Raw genomic sequence first — 22,621 nt, 5'->3', positions numbered from 1 at the left:
ATACTGTGGGTTAATTAATAAGGCAAAAGTGATTTTATTAAATACAGAAAGTAGGATCAGATGGGGTCATGTGTAAGAAAGAAAGGAAGAAAGATGTGTATGTCTGAGAATGGACGGAGGGTAGATAGACACCGGGGGGCTGGGACATACAGTGGGTACCACTGTACTGGGACATACAGTGGGTACTCCTTGGTTAAATCCCCCCAAACCACCCTGAAATGCAGCTACCAATTCTTAACTCCTTTTATTTTCGATCAAACACACAATTCCCATCTAAGTTGCGAGTTAAACGATGGAGCAAATGAGACTCTTCTCCCTCGCCAGAGTCCACGTTGACCAGACCTCAGGACACTACAGCCCTGCACACACACACACACAAGGAAATCCAGTCCCTGCCGTGGGATGGGGGTGGAGGATTGAGGGGCACGGGGCTGAGCTCAAGCTCCAGCGTGGGCTGCCCCACGGGGACGTCCGGGGAAGGACTCTGCCCTCGCTGCTCTGGGTTCTGCGGAGCTCAGACCCTTCAGCGGCCGTTGTCGCGCCCTCCGCGCTGCCGTGGAACATGGTCCCTCCCTGTGTCCGGAGAGGGGGCCGGAGCCCGGGAGGGCTGAAGATGGAGGGAGGGAATGAAGAGGACGAAGCAGTGCTGTCCCCTCCTAGGAGCCCGGAGCCGGGCACTCACCGCACCTGTGGGACACAGAGAGCAGAGGGGTTCAGCCGGTGCCGCTCACGGGCAGCATCCTCGGCTGGGAGAGCAAGGCCAGAAGGGACCCTTGGGACCATCTAGCCTCGCCCAGCCATGCCTGCATCCTGCCAGGATGTCTGGGTTGAGCTGGAGCTCATCTTCCAGACAGAGACACCAGCCTTGTCAAACCGCCTCAGGGAACGGCCACTGCCCACCGGGTGCCGCACACCAAGTCCCTGGGGAGCCGCAGCTGCCTCCGCCAATTCTCCCTGCTTCTGGTACCAGCCCCATTGCAACGCGGCCCGGCACAGAACCGGCTTCACGGGCACCTCTGGCCCTTTGTGCTTCTGGGCCTGACCACAGATCCTTAGTGATCACGGCTGAGTGCTTATTGATTGACACTCATTGAGCCTTGCTCTTGGAACATTTCCTCTTGCTTCTTAATTAGGGATCGTTCATTTTTGGTCATTGATCATTAATTCCTCATTATTGACAAGTGATTCTTATCAATTGATAATTATTAGCAGCGTATTGATGCTTGATCCTCGATTCTTTAACATTAATTACTGATCTGTGAGTGTTGATTATTGATAATTAATTGCAGATTAATGGCTATTCAGCATTAAGTACAGATCACTCCGTACTGACCAGGGATAGTCAATTCGTGATTATTGATTTCTCAGTGATAAACAATTGGAATTGATAATAGACTGTTGATACTCATATATTGATCACTGCCGCATTAACCTTGATGGGAGCTCATTAATTAGTGATGACGGGTGGTGGATTATTAATAAGTAATCATTCCTGATTCTCTCTCATTGATCGTTGGTCACTGTCAGGAATCAGGGCTGGCAGCAGAGCCAGTCCCAGGCAACCTGACGTGCGCACCTGGCCTGGAACCGGCTGCCTGATTGGCTCCACCCTGATTGCTTGGCAGAGTCAGCAGCCCGGTTCATGAGCCCAGCAGAAGTTCAGCAGCTGCCCAAAGAATTTCCCCAGGGCTGCAATACCAGCTGTGACTCCTTGTTCCAGCCCTGCACCTGCCTTCTTCCCTTCTGGGTCCAGCCCAGCTCCTGCCTTTTTCCCGTCTGGGTCCAGCCCGGCTCCTCCCCTCTTCCCGTCTGGGTCCAGCCCAGCTGCTGTCCTGCACCCAGGCTTTCATCCCTCCACGTAACCTGTTCCTAAACCTGAGCTCTGACTCCTGACTTTGCTGTTAGCCTCTGACAACCGTAACATCATAGAGCTGTGGGACAGGGAGAGACCTCCACAGCTCACCTAGTCCCCTCTCCATCCCTGGCAGGTATTTCTCTAACCTGCTCCTAAAAACCTCCAACAATGGCGGATCCACAACCTCCATGGGCAATTCGTTCCAGTATTTACCCAGCCTGACAGTTAGGAAGGTTTTTCCAATATCCAACCTAAACCGCCCTTGCTGCAATTATCGCCCATTGCTTCTTGTCCTGGCCTCCGAGGTTAACAAGTACAATTTTTCACCCTCCTTTTTAGAACAACCTTTTATAGATTTGGAAAATGTTATAATCTCATTCCCCCACCCAGGCCACCCCAGTCTTCTCTTCTCCAGTTTTCTAGCCCTTGAATGATTTTCATTGCTCTCCTATGGTCTTTCTGCAAATTTTCCACATCTTTCCTGAAATATGGTCCCCAGAACTGGATACAAGACTCCAGATGAGGCCTTATCAGTACGGAGTAGAGCAGACTAATTACTTCTCGTATCTTCCTTACAACATTCCTGCTAATACATCCCAGAATTCGTTTTTTTCCCGGTAGTATTACATTGTTGACTCATATTTAGCTTGTGATCCCCTGGGACCCCCAGATCCCTTTCGGCAGTACTCCTCCCTAGGCCGTCATTTCCCATTTGTGTGTGTGCAACTGATTGTTCCTTCCTAAGTGGAGTACCTGGCATTGTCCTTATTGAATTTCATCACTGAATGTGGGTGACTAAGTAGTTCCTGCGGCTGGCGGCTGGCTGCATGCTGATGACGTGGGATCGATTCTTGAGCACGGGTTGTTGCTCTCAGCGGTGACGCGGGACCATGAAGGCAGCTGTTGCTCTTACCTTAAGTAGCGTGATGCCGGCGCTGTACAACAGGCTGAGCAGGAAGAGAGCAATGAAGGCAACAGGTGTCCAGAGACCGTCAGATTCCTCCTATCCTCCTTCAACAGAGATGCCTTGGTCCTCCACTAGGCAGTGAGGAGCTGGGGATGAGACAAACGTGCCGGTTAGAGAGGCCTCTTCGTTAACCCAGGGAGCTGAGTGGGCACAGTGGGGAGCTCCGATCTGGGCTCTGGGCAGGAGATCCCTGTCCAGGGTCAGAGACAGAGGGTCCCTGCCAGGGGAGACCGGGCAGGCTGCAGGGGGAGACCCCCCGTCACAGGCTGCAATTCTCACAGCAGCCTCAGGGATTTCAGCCCCAACTTCCATTAAATTTCATGCCCTTTGGCTCCTTTACACACCCCAGCCACCCCGAGCATGCGATTCCCCTCCCCAGGCCAGCAACAGAGCTGGGCTGAGACCTGCCAATGCATAGCTCAATGGGGCCATGCGCACCCATCCAACAGCGGCATCTTCCCAGCCAATGCCAGCTTGAGCCATGCTGGGACCAGTTCTCGGGCAGCAGAGGCACCAATTCCCCCCGATCCCTATTCTGGGGACCTGGGGAATTTACCCACAGAGCTGTTCTGAGACCTCCCTCAACTCATATCATCCCACAGGCAGTGAGGTCCAATGAACAGAGCACTAGGATGGGACTCAGGACCCCCATGGGTCTATTTCCAGCTCTGTCATTGACTTTGCAGGACCTCAGGCTGTGGCAGTTCAATGATGAGACAGAACACAGCTTTATGCAAGCAAGCAGGCTGGTCAGCTGAGATGGGCTGTTCTGCCCCCCACCTTCCACCTTCTCCTTTTATTATATTTCTCTCCCCTAAGCATTACACACTGCTACCGCAAAAAGATACACAAAGGAATGTATGACGTTGATTAATATACTTATTTACCATCCTTTATCTACTACAATCCTGGTTCTCAGGCCTTGAGCCCAGGCTAAGAAAGCTTCCCACAGTCACTGTCCCAACAATCAAGTTCTCATGGTTCATATCTAGCCCTTGTCCTTGGATAGAGCAATGTGTGCATTGCTTCTACAAAACAGTCAGGGTGTGCCCTGCCTGCTTCCAGGTGGAATAGCTAAACATGAACCCTTCATCAGGCAATTCACTCCCCTCTCTGTGCCTCAGTTTCCCTTCACATCCTTTCTCTGTTTGGACATTTAGCTCTCCTGGGCAGAGACTATCTCTTACTCTATCTGTGTGCAGCTCCTAGCTTTTTGGGGTCCCAAACTCAGTGGAGACCTCTACACACAACTGTAATACACCTAATAACGGGGCCATATGATGGGAACAACTTTTAAGCCACTACCCGCTTGGACTCCATTTCAACCCATGCTCCTAGAAGGGGAAAGATCTGTAGCCCATCGCCACATTTGGGCAACACTTGACCAGCCCACCCTCAAGCCCTACGAAAAGGGGGGAAAGGGACGGCCAGCCCATCAGCAACACCCTGAGCTGCCCCATATTCTCAGACACTGGAACAGACGTGATGGCCCCCAACTGACTTCTCCCTTGGGATGACTCTGCCACCATCATACAGCAGTGACCTCAGTCCCTGTAGGCAGACGTCTCCATGGCCCATTTCTAATTCCTTCAGCCGTCTATGTGGTTGTGTCATGGGGACTGAGTAAAGACCTCTCCCAACTCATCCCACATGGGACACCTCGCAGTCAGAGCCCCTTTCACCCACCACCAGCCTGGGCTCCCCTGGGAACCCGTTCCCAAGAGTTGGAAGGACTCACAGCCCAGCATTCCCTGAGCCTGTCCATGTGTCTTGTCAATGGCATGAACATCGACTGGGAAATGGCCTGGAGCCTCCTCAAATTAGTACACACCTGGGCACTCAAAGGGCTGGCATGAGAGGCCTCAGCTGTCTGGATGTACCAGCTGAAATCTTAATTCACTCACCAGTGCACTCTATGGCCCAGGTAGTGGATGGATAATTGACGTGACCTTCCTAGCTCTGAAACCTTGACTGGTGCATTTGTAGATCTTAAGGCAAGAAGGGACCATTACAGTAACAAGCCTGACCTCCTGTATATCACAGGCCAGAGAATCTCACCCAGCTACCCCTCTATGCAGCCCCATGACTTGTCTTTGCTGGGAGCATATTTTCCAGAATGGACCCCAGGATGGATGTACAAATCTCGAGATGGCGACTCCACCTCTACCACTGGAAGTTCGTTCCAATGGTCCAATGTATATATTTATACATAGCAATCATGTCTCCTCTCAGCCTTCTTTTGGTTAGGCTAAACAAAACAAGTTCCTTGAGTCTCCTTTCATAAGACAGGTTTTCCATTCCTCGTTTCATCCTAGTAGCCCTTCTCTGTACCTGTTCCAGTTTGAATTCATCCTTCTTAAACATGGGAGACCAGAATGGCACCCAGTATTCCAGGGGAGGTCTCACCAGTGCCTTGTATAACGGTACTAACACCTCCTTATCTCTCCTGGAAATACCTCGCCTGATGCATCCCAAGACCGCATTAGCTTTTTTCATGGCCATGTCACATTGGCAGCTCATAGTCATCCTGTGATCAACCAATACTCCAAGGTCCTTCTCCTCCTCTGTTACTTCCAAGTAATGTGTCCCCAGTTTATAACAGAAATTCTTGTTATTAATCCCTAAATGCATAACCTTGCACTTTTCACTGTTAAATTTCATCCTATTACTAAAAAGAAAAGGAGGACTTGTGGCACCTTAGAGACTAACCAATTTATTTGAGCAAGAGCTTTCGTGAGCTACAGCTCACTTCATCGGATGCATACCATGGAAACTGCAGAAGACATTATATACACACAGAGACCATGAAACAATACCTCCTCCCACCCCACTGTCCTGCTGGTTTCCACGGTATGCATCCGATGAAGTGAGCTGTAGCTCACGCTCAAATAAATTGGTTAGTCTCTAAGGTGCCACAAGTACTCCTTTTCTTTTTGCGAATACAGACTAACACGGCTGTTACTCTGCATCCTATTACTATTACTCCAGTTTACAAGGTCATCCAGATCTTCCTGTATGATATCCCGGTCCTTCTTTGTATTGGCAATACCTCCCAGCTTTGTGTCATCCCCAAACATTATTAGCACATTCCTGCTTTTTGTGCCAAGGTCAGTAATAAAAAGATTAAACAAGATTGGTCCCAAAACCGATCCCTGAGGAACTCCACTAGTAACCTCCTTTCAGTCTGACAGTTCACCTTTCAGTGTGACCCGCTGTCGTCTCCCCTTTAACCAGTTACTTATCGACCTTTCAATTTTCATATTGACCCCCATCTTTTCCAATTTAGCTTATAATTCTCCATGTGGAACCGTATCAAATGCCTTACTGAAATCGAGGTAAATTAGATCCACTACGTTCCCTTTGTCTAAAAAATCTGTTACCTTCTCCAAGAAGGAGATCAGGTTGGTTTGGCACGTATTTTGTCCCATTTACCTTTGACCTCAATGTCCTTAACTACTTTCTCCTTCAACATTTTTTCCAAGACCTTGCATACTACAGATGTCAAACTGTAGTTACTCGGATCGCTCTTTTTTCCTTTCTTAAAAATAGGAACTATGATAGCAATTCTCCAGTCATATGGTACAACCCCTGAGTTTACAGATTGATTAAAAATTCTTGCTAACGGGCTTGCAATTTCATGTGCCGGTTCCTTTAATATTCTTGGATGAAGATTATCTGGGCTCCCTGATTTAGTCCCATTAAGCTGTTCGAGTTTGGCTTCTACCTCGGATGTGGTAATATCTACCTCCATATCCTCATTCTCATTTGTCGTCCTACCATTATCCCTAAGCTCCTCATTAGCCTTGTTAAAGACTGAGGCAAAGTATTTGTTTAGATATTGGGCCTTGCCTAGATTATCCTTAACCTCCACTCCATCCTCAGTGTTTAGCGGTCCCACTTCTTTCTTTGTTTTCTTCTTATTTATATGGCTTGTGACAGGGCAAGGCCAGATGGCTATGGAAAAGTAGTGGGAGATAGATAGATTAGCTCCAGGCTAAACAAATCCCTGGTACCAGGATAAGTGAAATGGCAGCTGTTCCAGGTCAATTAAGACATCTGGGGCCAATTAAGAACTTTCCAGAAGGCAGGGAGAAGGCTAGGTTGATTGGGACACCTGAAGCCAATCAGGGGCTGGCTGAAACTAGTTCAAAGCCTCCCAGTCAGTCAGGTGGGTGTGCATGTCAGGAGATGTGGGAGGAAGTTGCGCTGTTGGAGAGGCTGAGTAGTACACACCATATCAGACACAAGGAAGGAGGCCCTGAGGTAAGGGTGAAGTGGAGCTTGAGGAAGTGAGGGCTGCTGTGGGGGAAGTAGCCCAGGGAATTCTACATGTCATGTTTCTAAAAGGTCAGCTACCATAGCTGATACTATTAGGGTCCTGGGCTGGAGCCCGGAGTAGACGGTGGGCCCGGGCTCCCCACCACCACCACCGTTGCCCCCTGATTAATCACTGAGACTGGGAGACAACAGAGACTGTGCAAGGAAGGATAACTTCTCCTCACCTCCCTCACTGGCTTATGATGAAAATGGCTCAGTAGACTGTGACCCTTGTCTCTAGAGAGAGAAGGGTTACGGGGAGGGTCACAGTGAGCCTCTGAGGCTAGCAAAATGCACCAGGAAACACGGGACCCACGGAGGCAAGGACAGAGCTTTGTCACAGGCTATAGAACCTTTTACTATTGCTTTTTGTTGCGGTCCAAATACAAGACAGAACAAGGCTTTAAGCAAGCAAGCAGGCTGGTCTGTCTTGTCAGCTTTCCACCCTCTCTTTTATTCTCCCCCTCCTCCTGCGCATTACATACTCCAACAGATAAAAGGAATACACTGGCTTTGTTTAATATTCTTATTTACCAATTTCTATCTACCGCATTCCATGCTCTCGGGCCTTGAGCCCAGTCCTGGGAGGCTTCCCACAGTTCATGTCCTCTGGGCGAGTTTCCAACATTCATGCCCTTGAGAGGAGCCGTGTGTGCACTGCTCCTACACAACACTCAGGGTGTGCCCTGAATGTTGCCAAGTGCATGAACCCTGCATGAATCCTTCATCCCCTCCTTTTTTGTTTATTTGTGCTCGGCCATCTCATGGTAGCCATCAATTTGCTTTTCAAGCCATTAACTCCCAGACAGACAAGGTCATAACTCGTGGAGCCTGCCAGGGCGGGTCTCGACAAAGCCTTAACAAAAAGGAAATACATTGCACATAGCAACAGCAAAAAATAAGCCCAAGAGGGTAAAGTGTAGTTGGCCGGGCCCCAATTAGCCATGCTAGAGTACTGGGAAGAGAGGTTCGCGTAAGCAGCAAGCATCATCTCATTCCCTATTTCCTCAGGGTGATCACATACTGGAATAAGGCACGTACCTAACAATTCTTCAGCTGCTACAAAATCAGATAAACAAAAGTGGGTAACATTTGCTATTGAAGCCAATCTTTCCCATAGGTTATATGTCATTCGGGCCCGTAACGGAGGAGGCGCTGCCGAGTCAACCCCTACAGGAAATAGCAGGCACATAAGGCACACAATCAATACACAATTAGCAGTGATTTGGGCGAGAATGGCCACAAACAGAGTCTCAGGAGTCTCTGGCTGTTGATCTGCTGCCAGTCTTCGTTGAGCCGCGGCAACCAATGCTTTCACTACTCCCCATGTCACGGGCTGGCTTGGGATGCTACGTCTCCTCCATCTCCATCCCGCCATTGTCGACCCGGGAGGCACCACGTTCTCCTCCAAGGTCAGCTGAAACTCCGGTATGGGGTTCGACAGCCCCTGGTGTCACGCCATGCTGTTTCAGTGCCGGTCGCACACACCGGGCCGGAACCCACAACACTCCTGCAGGGAGAGACAGAGCAGCATATCCCCGACCCCAAGTAATTAAAGGTACTGGGCCCAACCATTGCGGATCGGGCAGCTGACGGTAATAGACACGCGGTCTTTCCAGTACCTCGGACTTATGAAAATGCCAATCCGCGGGGGTCTGCTGATCTGTATTCAGTATTAAATTATTTAAAGTAAACAAAAGGACATGCAATTGTTGCTGAATGTCTCCTAAGGTTCGGAGATGCAGCTCCCCTTGTTTTAATTGTTTATCAAGCAAGGGAAAAGAAGTCCAGGAGAGCTGGCTGTATTTCAAGGAATCCCTGTTGAGCTTACAGGGACAAACCATCCCGATGTGTCGAAAGAATAGTAAGTATGGCAGGCGACCAGCTTGGCTTAACGGTGAAATCCTAGCAGATCTTAAGCATAAAAAAGAAGCTTACAAGAAGTGGAAGTTTGGACATATGACCAGGGGAGAGTATAAAAATATTGCTCGGGCATGTAGGAATGAAATTAGGAGGCCCAAATCGCACCTGGAGCTGCAGTTAGCGAGAGATGTCAAGAGTAACAAGAAGGGTTTCTTCAGGTGTGTTGGCAACAAGAAGAAAGCCAAGGAAAGTGTGGGCCCCTTAATGAATGAGGGAGGCAACCTAGTGACAGAGGATGTGGAAAAAGCTAATGTACTCAATGCTTTTTTTGCCTCTGTCTTCACGAACAAGGTCAGCTCCCAGACTGCTGCGCTGGGCATCACAACATGGGGAGTAGATGGCCAGCCCTCTGTGGAGAAAGAGGTGGTTAGGGACTATTTAGAAAAGCTGGACGTGCACAAGTCCATGGGGCCGGACAAGTTGCATCCGAGAGTGCTAAAGGAACTGGCGGCTGTGATTGCAGAGCCATTGGCCATTATCTTTGAAAACTCGTGGCGAACGGGGGATGAAGGGTTAATGTTTAGCTATTCCACATGGAAGCAGGCGGGGCACACCCTGACTGTTTCCTAGGAGCAATGCACACATTGCTCTATCCAAGGACAAGGGCTAGATATGAACCATGAGAACTTGATTGTTTGGACAGCAACTGTGGGAGGCTTTTTTAGCCTGGGCTCAAGGCCTGAGAACCAGGATTGTAGTAGATAGAGGATGGTAACTAAGCATATGAATCAACGTCATACATTCCTTTGTGTAGCAGTGTGTAATGCTTAGGGGGAGAAATATAATAAAAGAAGAAGGTGGAAGGCGGGGGGGCAGAACAGCCCATCTCCGCTGACCAGCCTGTTTGCTTGCATAAAGCTGTGTTCTGTCTCATCACTGAACCGCCACAGGGGGAAGTCCCGGATGACTGGAAAAAGGCTAATGTAGTGCCAATCTTTAAAAAAGGGAAGAAGGAGGATTCTGGGAACTACAGGCCAGTCAGCCTCACTTCAGTCCCCGGAAAAATCATGGAGCAGGTCCTCAAAGAATCAATCCTGAAGCACTTACATGAGAGGAAAGTGATCAGGAACAGTCAGCATGGATTCACCAAGGGAAGGTCATGCCTGACTAATCTAATCGCCTTCTATGATGAGATTATTGGTTCTGTGGATGAAGGGAAAGCAGTGGATGTATTGTTTCTTGACTTTAGCAAAGCTTTTGACACGGTCTCCCACAGTATTCTTGTCAGCAAGTTAAGGAAGTATGGGCTGGATGAATGCACTATAAGGTGGGTAGAAAGTTGGCTAGATTGTCGGGCTCAACGGGTAGTGATCAATGGCTCCATGTCTAGTTGGCAGCCGGTGTCAAGTGGAGTGCCCCAGGGGTTGGTCCTGGGGCCGGTTTTGTTCAATATCTTCATAAATGATCTGGAGGATGGTGTGGATTGTACTCTCAGCAAATTTGCGGATGATACTAAACTGGGAGGAGTGGTAGATATGCTGGAGGGCAGGGATAGGATACAGAGGGACCTAGACAAATTGGAGGATTGGGCCAAAAGAAATCTGATGAGGTTCAATAAGGATAAGTGCAGGGTCCTGCACTTAGGACGGAAGAACCCAATGCACAGCTACAGACTAGGGACCGAATGGCTAGGCAGCAGTTCTGCAGAAAAGGACCTAGGGGTGACAGTGGACGAGAAGCTGGATATGAGTCAGCAGTGTGCCCTTGTTGCCAAGAAGGCCAATGGCATTTTGGGATGTATAAGTAGGGGCATAGCGAGCAGATCGAGGGACGTGATCGTCCCCCTCTATTCGACATTGGTGAGGCCTCATCTGGAGTACTGTGTCCAGTTTTGGGCCCCACACTACAAGAAGGATGTGGATAAATTGGAGAGAGTCCAGCGAAGGGCAACAAAAATTATTAGGGGTCTGGAACACATGACTTCTGAGGAGAGGCTGAGGGAACTGGGATTGTTTAGCCTGCAGAAGAGAAGAATGAGGGGGGATTTGATAGCTGCTTTCAACTACCTGAGAGGTGGTTCCAGAGAGGATGGTTCTAGACTGTTCTCAGTGGTAGAAGAGGACAGGACAAGGAGTAATGGTCTCAAGTTGCAGTGGGGGAGGTTTAGGTTGGATATTAGGAAAAACTTTTTCATTAGGAGGGTGGTGAAACACTGGAATGCGTTACCTAGGGAGGTAGTAGAATCTCCTTCCTTAGAAGTTTTTAAGGTCAGGCTTGACAAAGCCCTGGCTGGGATGATTTAATTGGGGATTGGTCCTGCTTTGAGCAGGGGGTTGGACTAGATGACCTCCTGAGGTCCCTTCCAACCCTGATATTCTATGATTCTATGAGATGGGGGATCAGGGCTCTATTCCCACCTCTCCCACTGACCTGCAGTGTGACCAGAGACAAGCCACCTGGGCTGGGGTCTTTAAAGGACTCTTAGGAAATTAGGTGCCAGTGAAGATAAACTCACAATTGCAGTGGGAGTTGGGTGTCTTGCTTCTTTATAGCATCCCTATTTTAATCCTTTTGTGCCAAAATATCCCATCCCAGCCTCTGTCTGCTTAGACTATCAGCTCCTTGGTTCCAGGACATTTGCTCTGTGTGTGTTCATACAGGGCCCATCCAATGGGGCTCTGACCTCAGTCAGGAGATCTAGGAGTTGCAATATCATAAATAATAATGGATGGATAGCAACTCACTGCAGAGGGATGGACAGGTAGAAACATGACAATGCATGAAGATGGATGGATGCAGAGAGAAGATTGCATAATTTTGCATGCATGGACATTGTAGAATCAAAGCAACAGGTATAGAATCATGCGATATCAGGGTTCGAAGGAACCTCAGGAGGTCATCTAGTCCAAGCCCCTGCTCAAAGCAGGACCAATCCCCTATTTTTGCCCCAGATCCCTAAGTGGCCCCCTCAAGGATTGAACTCACAACCCTGGGTTTAGCAAGCCAATGCTCAAAATACTGAGCTATCCCTCCCCCAGAGCCTAGGATGGGTGGATGGATCCTGTTTGGAAGAATGAATTGATGTAGTCTATAAAGAAAGAAAGAAAGAAAGAAAGAAAGAAAGAAAGAAAGAAAGAAAGAAAGAAAGAAAGAAAGAAAGAAAGAAAGAAAGAAAGAAAGAAAGAAAGAAAGGTGGGGGGATACATCTAGATATTGTGGGAAGAAGTGTGGATGGGTGGATGAGACACAGAGACAGTCTCCGCCAGAAGACACACCCTTCATCACAAACTCTGGCATGCTGCATTTTTATTTGGGCATATTCCACACACAGCCACGCTCTGTACACCAGAGCTCCCACAGCTTTACACACAGGCTAAGAGGAATCCCAGAGCCCACGAGGTTCCCTGGCCATCTCAGATACGCCGTGAGGAGCCCACGCGGCTCTGCTCCTCAGTAGCAGGTGACGTCGGTATCGGACAAGATCACAGAGACATTGACGGCGGTGGGTTTACCGGAGGCTTTGTCCACGCTCCGGTGGACGAAGGTCATGGGCAGACCCTCGTGCCCCACCACGCAGGCGTACGTGTCCCCCCGCTCCCATTCAGATGCCAAGACATTGAACTTGCTGTAGATGAAGTAGCGCTCCTCCTTCCCGGCCTCCCGGACGGGGCCGATGTTGGTGTAGGCTTCCTGGGGCACGGGCCGGTCCTGCTGGGTCCATGTCACCAAGATGGCTCTGGGCCGGAAGCCGGAGGCCAGGCAGGTGATGGTGGCCGATTCCCGGAGAGCCAGCTCCTCAGCGTGAGGAGGGGAGATGTAGACAGAAGGGGCCCGGAGGGAAACCACTGCCATGAGAAACAGCAAAGGGTTAATGCAAAGGATTGGGACCCAGGAGTCCTGGCTACCACCCCCCACCCTCATCACCCTGCTATATCCCACGAGACCCCCCACTCCCCACCCAGACCCATGGATACAATCCAGGAGTTCGGCCCACACTAACCCACCAGATCCAAATACCTTCCCTGAAAAGGGGCTAGAACTCAGGACTCATGGCTTCCAGTCTCCCTATTCTAACCCACGACATCCCACTCCCCTCCCAGAGACAGAAAAAGAACCCAGGAGTCCTGACTCTGTCCCCCTCTGTCTCATAAATTTGCCCATTTCATCCCACCCACAAATTTGCGACTCCCAGTCCCAAAGACCTCAAGCCGGATCACAGCTAGCACCCCCTAGAGACAGAAGGTCCCGTGTCCCATTCCCCACATCCTGAGCCAGCCACTCTCCCAAGCCTGCAGCCAGATTAGAGCTGGCGCCCCCTACAGGTGAAAGGCTGAGTTCTTACTGTGTCTCTTGCGGATGCTCTTGACAATGGCCGACGGGATGTCTTGGTGCTTCACGGTGCAGGTGAACTCCTCCCCCGCCTGCCACTCCTCCACGCACACCCGCAGGATGCTGGTTGCACTGTAGGTGCCATCTTCCTGCAGCACTGGCTCCCTGGAGACCACAGCCAACGGGCCCCCACTACCCCGGTTCCAGGAGACCTCCAGGCTGCCGGGGATTTCCATGCCACTCACCAAACAACTGATGGTGGCGTTCTGCCCTATGTAGAGCTTCTCCAGGGAAGGGGGAAGGAGAGAGACCTCCAGAGGGTGTCGATTACAGTTGCTGACACCTGGTGGGGGGCAGGAGGCAGCGTTGAGGGCTGGGGTGAGCAAATATTTCAACAGGCATGAGGTGGTAACTGAGTGCCTCTCTCTCAGGGGCGCAAAGCCCAGGGGCTGTTTGGGAAAGGGGCTGAGGGTCACTGGAGGTGAAAATAGGGCACTGGGTTCCCTGGTAGAAGGGGCGGGACCCTCATCTTATGGAGCAGGGGGAAAATGGCTGAGATTTTCCAACCAACCGAGAGATTGGGATTCCTGTGTCCCATTATGTTTATTTGGGTCTCCGGGTCACAGGAGCAAATCTGAAGATCTCTGGTTTTGTTGGGAAAAAGTCCCATTGCGGAAAACATGGCTGGGAACAGACCAGCCATGGTGGCTCAAATCTGACGGGAGTCCTGGCACCCGGGGACAATGTCTTCTATTGAATGTTGTGTGAAGGATATGCATGGTGTCACTCATGAGATTAGTTTCTAAAGTGGATGCTGCTGGAGCTGGGATTCCAGATTCATATGGACGCCCAAGCCCCACTGTGGGGTTTATCTCCTTTGTTTGCATGAATTCATCAGCTTCTGAATCCGATATGGAATCTGCCCCACCCCAGCTCATCTTTTCCTTGAGAACAGATTTTAATTGGGTGCCTGTCATGGCTGCAAATCCATGAAGACTTTCCTAATGTGCCAGCAACAAATTTGAAGAATAAGAAGGGACAATAAGGGCAAAATTGTGAATCTGCCATCGTGGGAATCCATGTTCAAGTGTGGAGCAAACAACACCCAGGGCGATCCATGGTTAAGAAGAAAAGAACATTTTCAGCGAACCACCTCCCAGCCATGAAAGATCTCTTTGAACTTTCCCTAAGAGCAAGAGTGTCCACCCCAATGTCTTGGCCAAATCACAGCCCAATGAGATTACATTCTGCACCCTCCCTTAAATTCTCTCTTGCAATTAGGACAGTTTTCCTGCACTTCCTTTAGTGGTGATATGCTCTGTGAGGCTGTGGAATCATCTCCTCCAGGGGTGGGGTGGGATCCCCATTACTTGGGGCATTTCGGACTGGATAATGCCTTGGAAATACAGGGAACTCTCCTGCACTGGAGTGGAGGGGACATTCTCCACCCAGCTCAGGTGGCAATAAGTCTTGGTTTCACCAAAGACAGCATCATAATGGAGATAGAAATCCTTCATTGCCACCCCTCCCATGAGGGCTCACATGGAGTCATGCGGTTGTTCATGCCATTGGCTGGACAGGATAAGAACACGTGTGAACATCCCCAAATTAAAACCTGCCTCTGAGAATCCACTTACCGAGGGACACCTTTTCCACAACCCTCTTGGGCTCTTCCATGGCTGGGTGATGCACCACCCAGGTGTAATTTCCTTCTCCTTGACTTTGCTCAACCTTCAGGATGCTGTAGGCAGAGAAAGTGCCATTTCCTGACACAGGGCCACTGTTGTAACTGGACTTGAGTTCCGGGGAGTTATTCTTCAACCATGACATGCTGATCTCTTCAGGGTAAAAGCCACTAGCTTCGCAGATGAGAATAAAGGAGACACTGTTCCCAGAGATGTCTTCGTGGTAGGCTCGGGAGACGGTGACTGTGGGCTCCTTCTTACTGATGCTTAAATGAAAAAAAAGAGGGGCAAGAGAAAAATAAGATTTGGTTAGCATGTCTAAGTTACGGACTTAGATCCAGCAGCTATCACTGTGTGAAGGGGCCAGGGAGGGCAGTTGTTCAGAGTATGTGTGAAACTAGACCAGGCAAAACAAAAAGCCAACCATTGAGCATCATCTCCCTTGAAACTCAAAGACTCAACTGGACCATCACCCAAAGACTCAACTGAACTCCAAAGCCTTCCCCGCAGAATGTACAGTGAACTTCAACCTTAAAAGGCAACAACTTAACATCATTATCTTCATCTTCATCACCATCGTCATATTCATTTTCTTCACCTCCCTTGTCTTCATAATTACTTCCTTCCTCTTTATCATCCTCTGTTTCAGATCAAAATCTTCATCATCATCCTTTTCCTCTTTATCTTCATCATCTCCTTCAGCATTCTAACATTCTTTCTCTTTTCTCCTTCAGCATCTTCATTTCCTTCTTCATTGTCATTGACATCATCTTCATCCCCTTCGAGATCATCATCCTAATCATTATCCTCAGCTTGGTTTTACCGTAATGCAGATGGGCAGGGGACTTTCAGCTAGTCCTGCGTCCCAAACCTGAACCCTCACCCCAAGCCTTGAACCACACTATTTCCTCTTCACCCCAAGTCTCCGCCATGCATCATCATGACATTGGGTCACCAACCCATTTGCTCACTCAGATGGAGCCTCTTCCCTCCTTCAAACGCTCACAGCAAAATTCAACACAATCAAGATTTTCAAAGGCTGGCTAAGGGACTTGGACATCTTGGGTATTTCAATGGGATTTGGGAACCTAACTCCACTGGACACTCTTAGAGAGTCTCACAAGAAATATCCCTGAAAAGCCGAATGCCGGATGACAAGCACCAGCCTGATTTCCAGAGATAAGAAGAACAAATGCACATCAGACCAGAGTCACAAATAGGACACTCAAAGTCCCTCAAAGGCCACATCCCCGGATCCCAGGGAGCCAAGGGAGTGAAAGTTTTAGAGGAGCTGGCATTCAATGATAAGAAGAAAGTGAGTACTGGGAAAACCTCTAAACTGGATATTAACGGTGATCCCCTGAATGAGAGATTCACAGGGGAAATATTAATTACGGCTGAAATACACCCCTGTGCTGAGGGCCTCGGCTCTGCTAAAGAGTTATTTGAGGGGTTTAACTGGGACTTCAAGGCTTCCTAGGACTTGTGTGGGGTGAGTTTCACCCTCTAATCCCAGTTAACAGTGACTGGAGTTTGCCTTTCCCTTTGAGATGACAAGGCTACTCACCTGTATTGCTCATGGTTATGTCCTGGGTTAGTTCTCCAGAACAGAGTGTGGTCACTTTGCAGGTAAATATGGTGCCTTGTCCCCATTGGGCAGTGACACAGGGGGAGAACTGACAAGGCTGGTGGTCCCGTTGCTGTTCTTCTTGAAAGTTTCTGTCTTCGCCACAGAGCTGACTTGCCCATCCACTTTCTATGCGATTCTGCTGGCTGCTAAGTCATAACCCAAAACTAGACAGGTAACATGACCAGAATTTTTGATAACGTCTTCATAGGAGGGTTTGGTTAAGTAGATGGTTGGGTCAAGTGAACTTCTGAGGCAGACTGAGAAATGCAAAGAGATGTCATTGACCAGCATAAATAATGTGGAAAGGCAGAAAAAGACTATCGAAATCTAATCTAATCTAATCTATCCATCCATCCATCCCCATCAGAACACTGGTAGTATCCACCCCATCCATCCATCCATCCCCCCATTATATCTCTTTCTCTTCCCTTCCACCTACAGTATCAATTTCTCTGTGGTACTCCTATGTCTCCCATCACACTGGGGTCTAGGTGCAGTCCCACCTACCCTTAGGCAGGGCTGGTTTCTGAGTAACTCTCCACCCCACCTCCCCACCATGCAGAGGCGTAGCCCCTCACCCAAGCACTTGCTGGCATTGTGCATGGAGAGCTCTGTTCCCACTGCTGGGTGGGTCACTTGACAGGTGTAGACATCCCCCGTCTCCCAGCTCTGCCTGGTGACGGTCATGCGGCTCTGCCCCATGTAGGAGCCATCTGTGCCCATTGCAGAGGAAAAAGCCAGGGTGCGGGGGCTCCTCTCCTTTCCATTCACCAGCCATTTCACGTTGGCTTTGCCGGGTTTGAAGCTCAGGAGGAGACAAACCAGCTCCAGCTGGCTCTTTGTGGCGCTGTCCTCACAGGTGGGGACCAGGAGGTGAACCTGGGGTGGCATTGTCAAACCACACACTGAGAGCAGAGAGAGGGGAAAACACAGTCCAACGTCACTCTCTGTAGATCCCCACTCCCCTTTCCAAGAGAGTGCTAACTCTACAGTCCTCCCAGCACTGGCAAAAACCCCACCTTGTTGTGCTGTGTTTACACTGCGTACTTTATTCAGCCTCTAGGGATTAACTTCACAGCCATGTAAGGGATTAAAACAAATGGGAACAGGGCCCTTAAATCATTTAGGCAAATATTGAATGCCTCCGTGCATTCTTTCTGCACATGCTGCTGGAGTGTGTTCTCCCTGGTAAACAGCAGGGACAAAGCTGGAACTTGAGCTGTGTTTCTTTGAACTTCTTTTCCTTAATTAATGTCCCATTTAAGGGGGACTGTGGCGCTGTAGAGCATGACATGGCATCAGAAGAAAACCTGGGAGAGGACTGACTGTGTCTGATTATGGAAAAAGGGTCAAATGCTCAGGTGATGTAAGTCGACACAGGGCAACTGACTTCCGTGGAGATCAGTCGATTTACACCCGTTCAAGTTCTGACCCCAGAATGCCTAGGTTTGCTGCTCTGGGGTTGTATCCATTTCAAAAGATGCCCGAGAACAGCCGGAGTGCAAGAAACACACACAGCTCCATGACAAAGAGGTGTAAGCGAGTGCTAGCTTGTAAGGGGGTGTAGCCCCGTTAGGGCCAGTGGTTGCTGGGAATTGGAGTTTCATGGGGCTGCTTGCTGCAGTCTATATAAGGGAAAGCTTCTGGCTCAGTGCTGAGGAAAGCACCTGAGGGGGAAATATCTAGATGTGGACCAGGCAGGAGGGTTAGGAACCATGCGGGAAAGGGGACCTTGTGGGAAAGGGGGGGTGTGCTCCCCATCCAGCTGGCTGAACGCTGGGGGGGCCCCGGGTGGCTGGGAGCCTGTGCTCTGAGTTCCACTGGTTTTGCTTTGAGTCCTTCTGTGTGAACAAACCTGGCCTTTGGACTGAAGCAGCGAATGAGCTTTGTTCTACCCCCCCGGTGGGAGGAGTCTGGGTCTGGGTTTGGGTTTGGGTTTGGGTTTGGGTGAGGGTGAGGGAGTAAGGCAGTGAGCCGAAGATTTCCCCTGTACAGAAGGGCAGCATGAGGCTTAGGTGCCATTTCAGACCAGCTGCGTGTCTAAGATTTCCCAAGGTGCCTGAGGGATTTACGTGCCAAGTGCCCAGGGGAACCGGGGGCCTAAATATTTTAGGCAGGGCTGAAAAACCTCCCCTTTAGTGGAACATAGGTCTCTGCCCAGGGGTGTGTTTCACCCTGAGGTTTGCCTCATTCAGGGGCCCACGGAGAGGGGCACTGGGGGCGGGAGTTCTGCAATGACAAAGCACCAGGGCTCAGTGTGTTTCAACACGGGGCCAAACTTTCCCCACTCTTGCAGGGTGAGATTTTTCCAAAGGCACCTACGGGATGTGGATTAAGATTAACTGGCTCCCAGACCCTCTAGGTGCTTTGAAAATCTCAGCCTGGCTGCCCCCTCCTCCCCCCGCCGCATGTCTTACATTCCTGAGGGAACTTCCCGGACACTGTCTTCCCTGTGCCTTGATGCGTCACGTCGCACTGGTAGGGGTCGCCCTGCCGGGAACTGTCGGAGGGGATCAGCAGGCTGCTCTGGGTGTGGAGCCCATTGCTCATCGTCACCTCTGGGAATGTTTTGACCCCCTTGGTCACTTGGCCAGAATTCCACTTGATGTCCACTGGTGATGGCAAATAGCCAGTTACGAGGCAGGCCAAGCTGGTGTCCGGGGGCACATTGCTGGTCTTGCTGCAGCAGGGAACCAGGGGGAAGACGGAGGGGGCTGTGCGGGTCGCTGGAAAAAGAAAGAGAATATGAGAGAAACCATCAAAAGGGGAAACTCTGAAAACCAGGCCACTGATCTACCAGTGTAAACCTGGAGCAACTCCAGTGGACTCGCTCTGGTTTTGTGCAAGTGATGCTGAAAGGAGACTCTGGTCCTTTAGAAGGCAGAAATATTCCCCACACGTGAAGGATTCATGCAGGGTTCATGCACTTGACAACATTCAGGGCACACCCTGAGTGTTGTGTAGGAGCAGTGCACACACGGCTCCTCTCAAGGGCATGAACGTTGGAAATTCGCCCAGAGGACATGAACTGTGGGAAGCCTCCCAGGACTGGGCTCAAGGCCCGAGAGCAAGGAAATTGGTAAATAAGAATATTAAACAAAGCCAGTGTATTCCTTTTATCTGTTGGAGAATGTAATGCACAGGAGGAGGGGGAGAATAAAAGAGAGGGTGGAAAGCTGACAAGACAGACCAGCCTGCTTGCTTGCTTAAAGCCTTGTTCTGTCTTGTATTTGGACCGCAACACACACGCCTCACAATGTGAGTCCAGCCCTCCTCAGCTCTCCAGTGTGAAGCGAGCATCAGTACTGTTATTGAACAGATGGGGAAACTGAGGCCTGGAGAGATGACGTGTGAAGAGTTCATGTAGCGTTCATGCACCTGGAAACAGTCAGGGCACACCCTGACTGTTGTGTAGGAGCAATGCACACATTGCTCTGCTCTGTCCAAGGACATGGACCATGAAAACATGGACCATCTGGGAAGTCAAAATAAGGACATCAACCGTGGGAAGCTTCCTCGGCCTAGGCTCAAGCCCTGAGAACAAAGACTGTAGTAGATAGAGGCTGGTAAATAAGAATATTAATCAAAGTCATATTATTTCCTTTGTTGATGCCTTTTGCGGTCGGAGTATGTAATGCGCAGGGGGGAGAGAAATTAAAGAGGGGTGGAAAAGCTGAAAGGGGCAATCCAGTCACCAAACCAGCCTGCTTGCTTGCCTAAAGCCGTGTCCTGTCTTGTATTGAACTGCCACAACGTGGCTTCCCCAAGGTGACAGGGGGAGTCTGTGGGAGATCTGGGAACCGAAGCCAGCTCCCTAAGTCCCTTCCTCTGTTTGATGACAAGACCGTTTGCTAAAGCTAGGGAAGAGCCCTCCATGAGTCATAGATGGATGAGATAACTCAACACGCGCGCTGTCTCCTCTGGTCCCTGCCCTTCTGTGCAAACAGATCTTTCAAACCATACACCTCGGATTCTGGGCTCTTCAGTCTGCCTCTCCGGGACACTGACAGGTCCAGGGGAAATTCACTGAGGATGAAATATTCACTCCCAGCTGGCTTTCCCAATTTTACAGTATTTTGGGGGTTCCAGTCCTTATTTCTGGATTCTGGTGGACTCTCCATGACACGGAGTCCTTAAAGCCAGCTTTGGCCTCTCTTTCTAACTGCTCTGCTCGACCAGAAGGTGGGGCTTGGGCCAGGGATCGCCGGGGGACGTGCCAATCACGGTGATCCCTTCTTCTGCCCTAAAACTCCACGAATTGATGAGTTTAAACAGGTCAAATTGCAGTGAACATTCCACCACCAGTCATCGTGCGACAAACCACCCAACTACTTCTCACCACCTTCGCAGGGGCAAGGACCAGAAGAGACCCTTTGTGTAATAAAGACAAACTGCCAGGAGACGTTAAAATAAAGAAAAGATGGCTAGAAGCGAGACACGAAACTTGTGTGCAACGATGTACAGGACATCTATCTATCCCCACTATCAATCTATCCATCCTGGGTGGTTGAGAGTCAGGACTTCTGGGTTCTATCCCCAGTTCCAGGACAGCCCTAAAGTTGTCTTCTTCACCCTCCCACACAGCAGGTTCTCAAAAAGAGCCCCCAGGAGGCCTCAATCTTTTCTGAGCTTTGGGACCTTCCTGGCTGAATCTCTGGGGAAAACCGACAAACAAACAACATGGGCTGAAAAGGGGAAGTTTCCACAAGTGAAAGTCACACCAATGTTGTTTTTTCACCCCGGTTTTAGCCCCCTGGGCTCACCCACCTGTCCAAATTTCACACCTTCTCACGAGCTGTAACAGTGAAAGCTCCCCAGTGGGCATCATCTATTGTTTTCAATCTATAATTATCTTGACTACCCTCTGCGGGGGGAAGAGAGGGGATGTCTGACAGGCAAAGATACCTCAGAAGAGCTACGCGACAGCCACAGAGCAGAGCTGGACTCCCGGACAGAACCCCTCGGTCTACAGTGCCGGACCACGACCCAACATGGTGAGTAAATTACAGGAAAGTGGCTGCTGTTGGCTTCTCACATGAGTGCAGAGGGTGTTTTAACCCTATCAGAGATAAATGGGGATAAGCTGGGGAGGCCAGACGGTGCCCCCCGCCCCCCACAGAGACTGGGGGGGGAGGGATAGCTCAGTGGTTTGAGCATTGGCCTGCTAAACCCAGGGTTGTGAGTTCAATCCTTGAGGGGGCCATTTGGGATCAGGGGCAAAAATTGGGGATTGGTCCTGCTTTGAGTAGGGGGTTGGACTAGATGACCTTCTGAGGTCCCTTCCAACCCTGATATTCCATGAGTCCATGAGGGGAACAGAGGTGCTTATCTCACACTCCACCTATAAGCTGGGATAAGGGGGTAGGGATATCTCAGTGGTTTGAGCATTGGCTTGCTAAAGCCAGAGTTGTGAGTTCAATCCTTGAGGGGGCCATTTAGGGATTGGGGGCAAAAATTGGGGATTGGTCCTGCTTTGAGCAGGGGGTTGGACTAGATGACCTCCTGAGGTCCCTTCCAACCCTGATATTCTATGATTCTATCGGATAACAGTTTTGAAAGAACTGTAGGGAGCGAGCCCAGGGCTAGGCTAGCAGGGGCTGCAGGTTACGATTGAGGGGCACTAGCAGAGCTGGCGGGGGGGGGCAGGCAGGGCTGAGCTAGCAGGGGCTGTGGGTCGGGAGTGAGGGGCATCAGCAGAAGTGGGGACAGCCCAGAGCTGGGCTAACAGGGGGCTGCAGGTCCGGAGTGAGAGGCACCGGCTCAGCTGCAGGGGGATGCCAGGACTGGGATAGCAGGGGGCTGCGGGTCGGGAGTGAGGAGCACCAGCAGAGCTGGGTGGGGGAGCCCCAAGCGGGGCTAGAAGGGGCTGCCGCTCAGGTGCGAGGGGCCCCCACAGAGCTGGGCGGGAGCCAGGGTTGGGCTAGCAGGGGGCTGCGGGTCGGGAGTGAGGAGCACCGGCAGGGCAGTGGGGCAGA

The 22,621-nt window shown here is 50.3% G+C and overlaps 1 pseudogene; it reads right to left on the bottom strand.

The window, feature by feature from the left end:
- Positions 1-678: 678 nt before the first annotated feature.
- LOC140896785 (Ig mu chain C region membrane-bound form-like) lies at positions 679-20,955 on the bottom strand (annotated as a pseudogene).
- Positions 20,956-22,621: the final 1,666 nt, after the last annotated feature.

The sequence above is a fragment of the Lepidochelys kempii genome, chromosome 13, assembly GCF_965140285.1.
Source record: "Lepidochelys kempii isolate rLepKem1 chromosome 13, rLepKem1.hap1, whole genome shotgun sequence".
In the NCBI taxonomy this organism is placed as follows: Eukaryota; Metazoa; Chordata; order Testudines; family Cheloniidae; genus Lepidochelys; species Lepidochelys kempii.
Note: the sequence above shows the minus strand (reverse complement) of the source record. Positions and strands in the feature narration are given on the sequence as shown.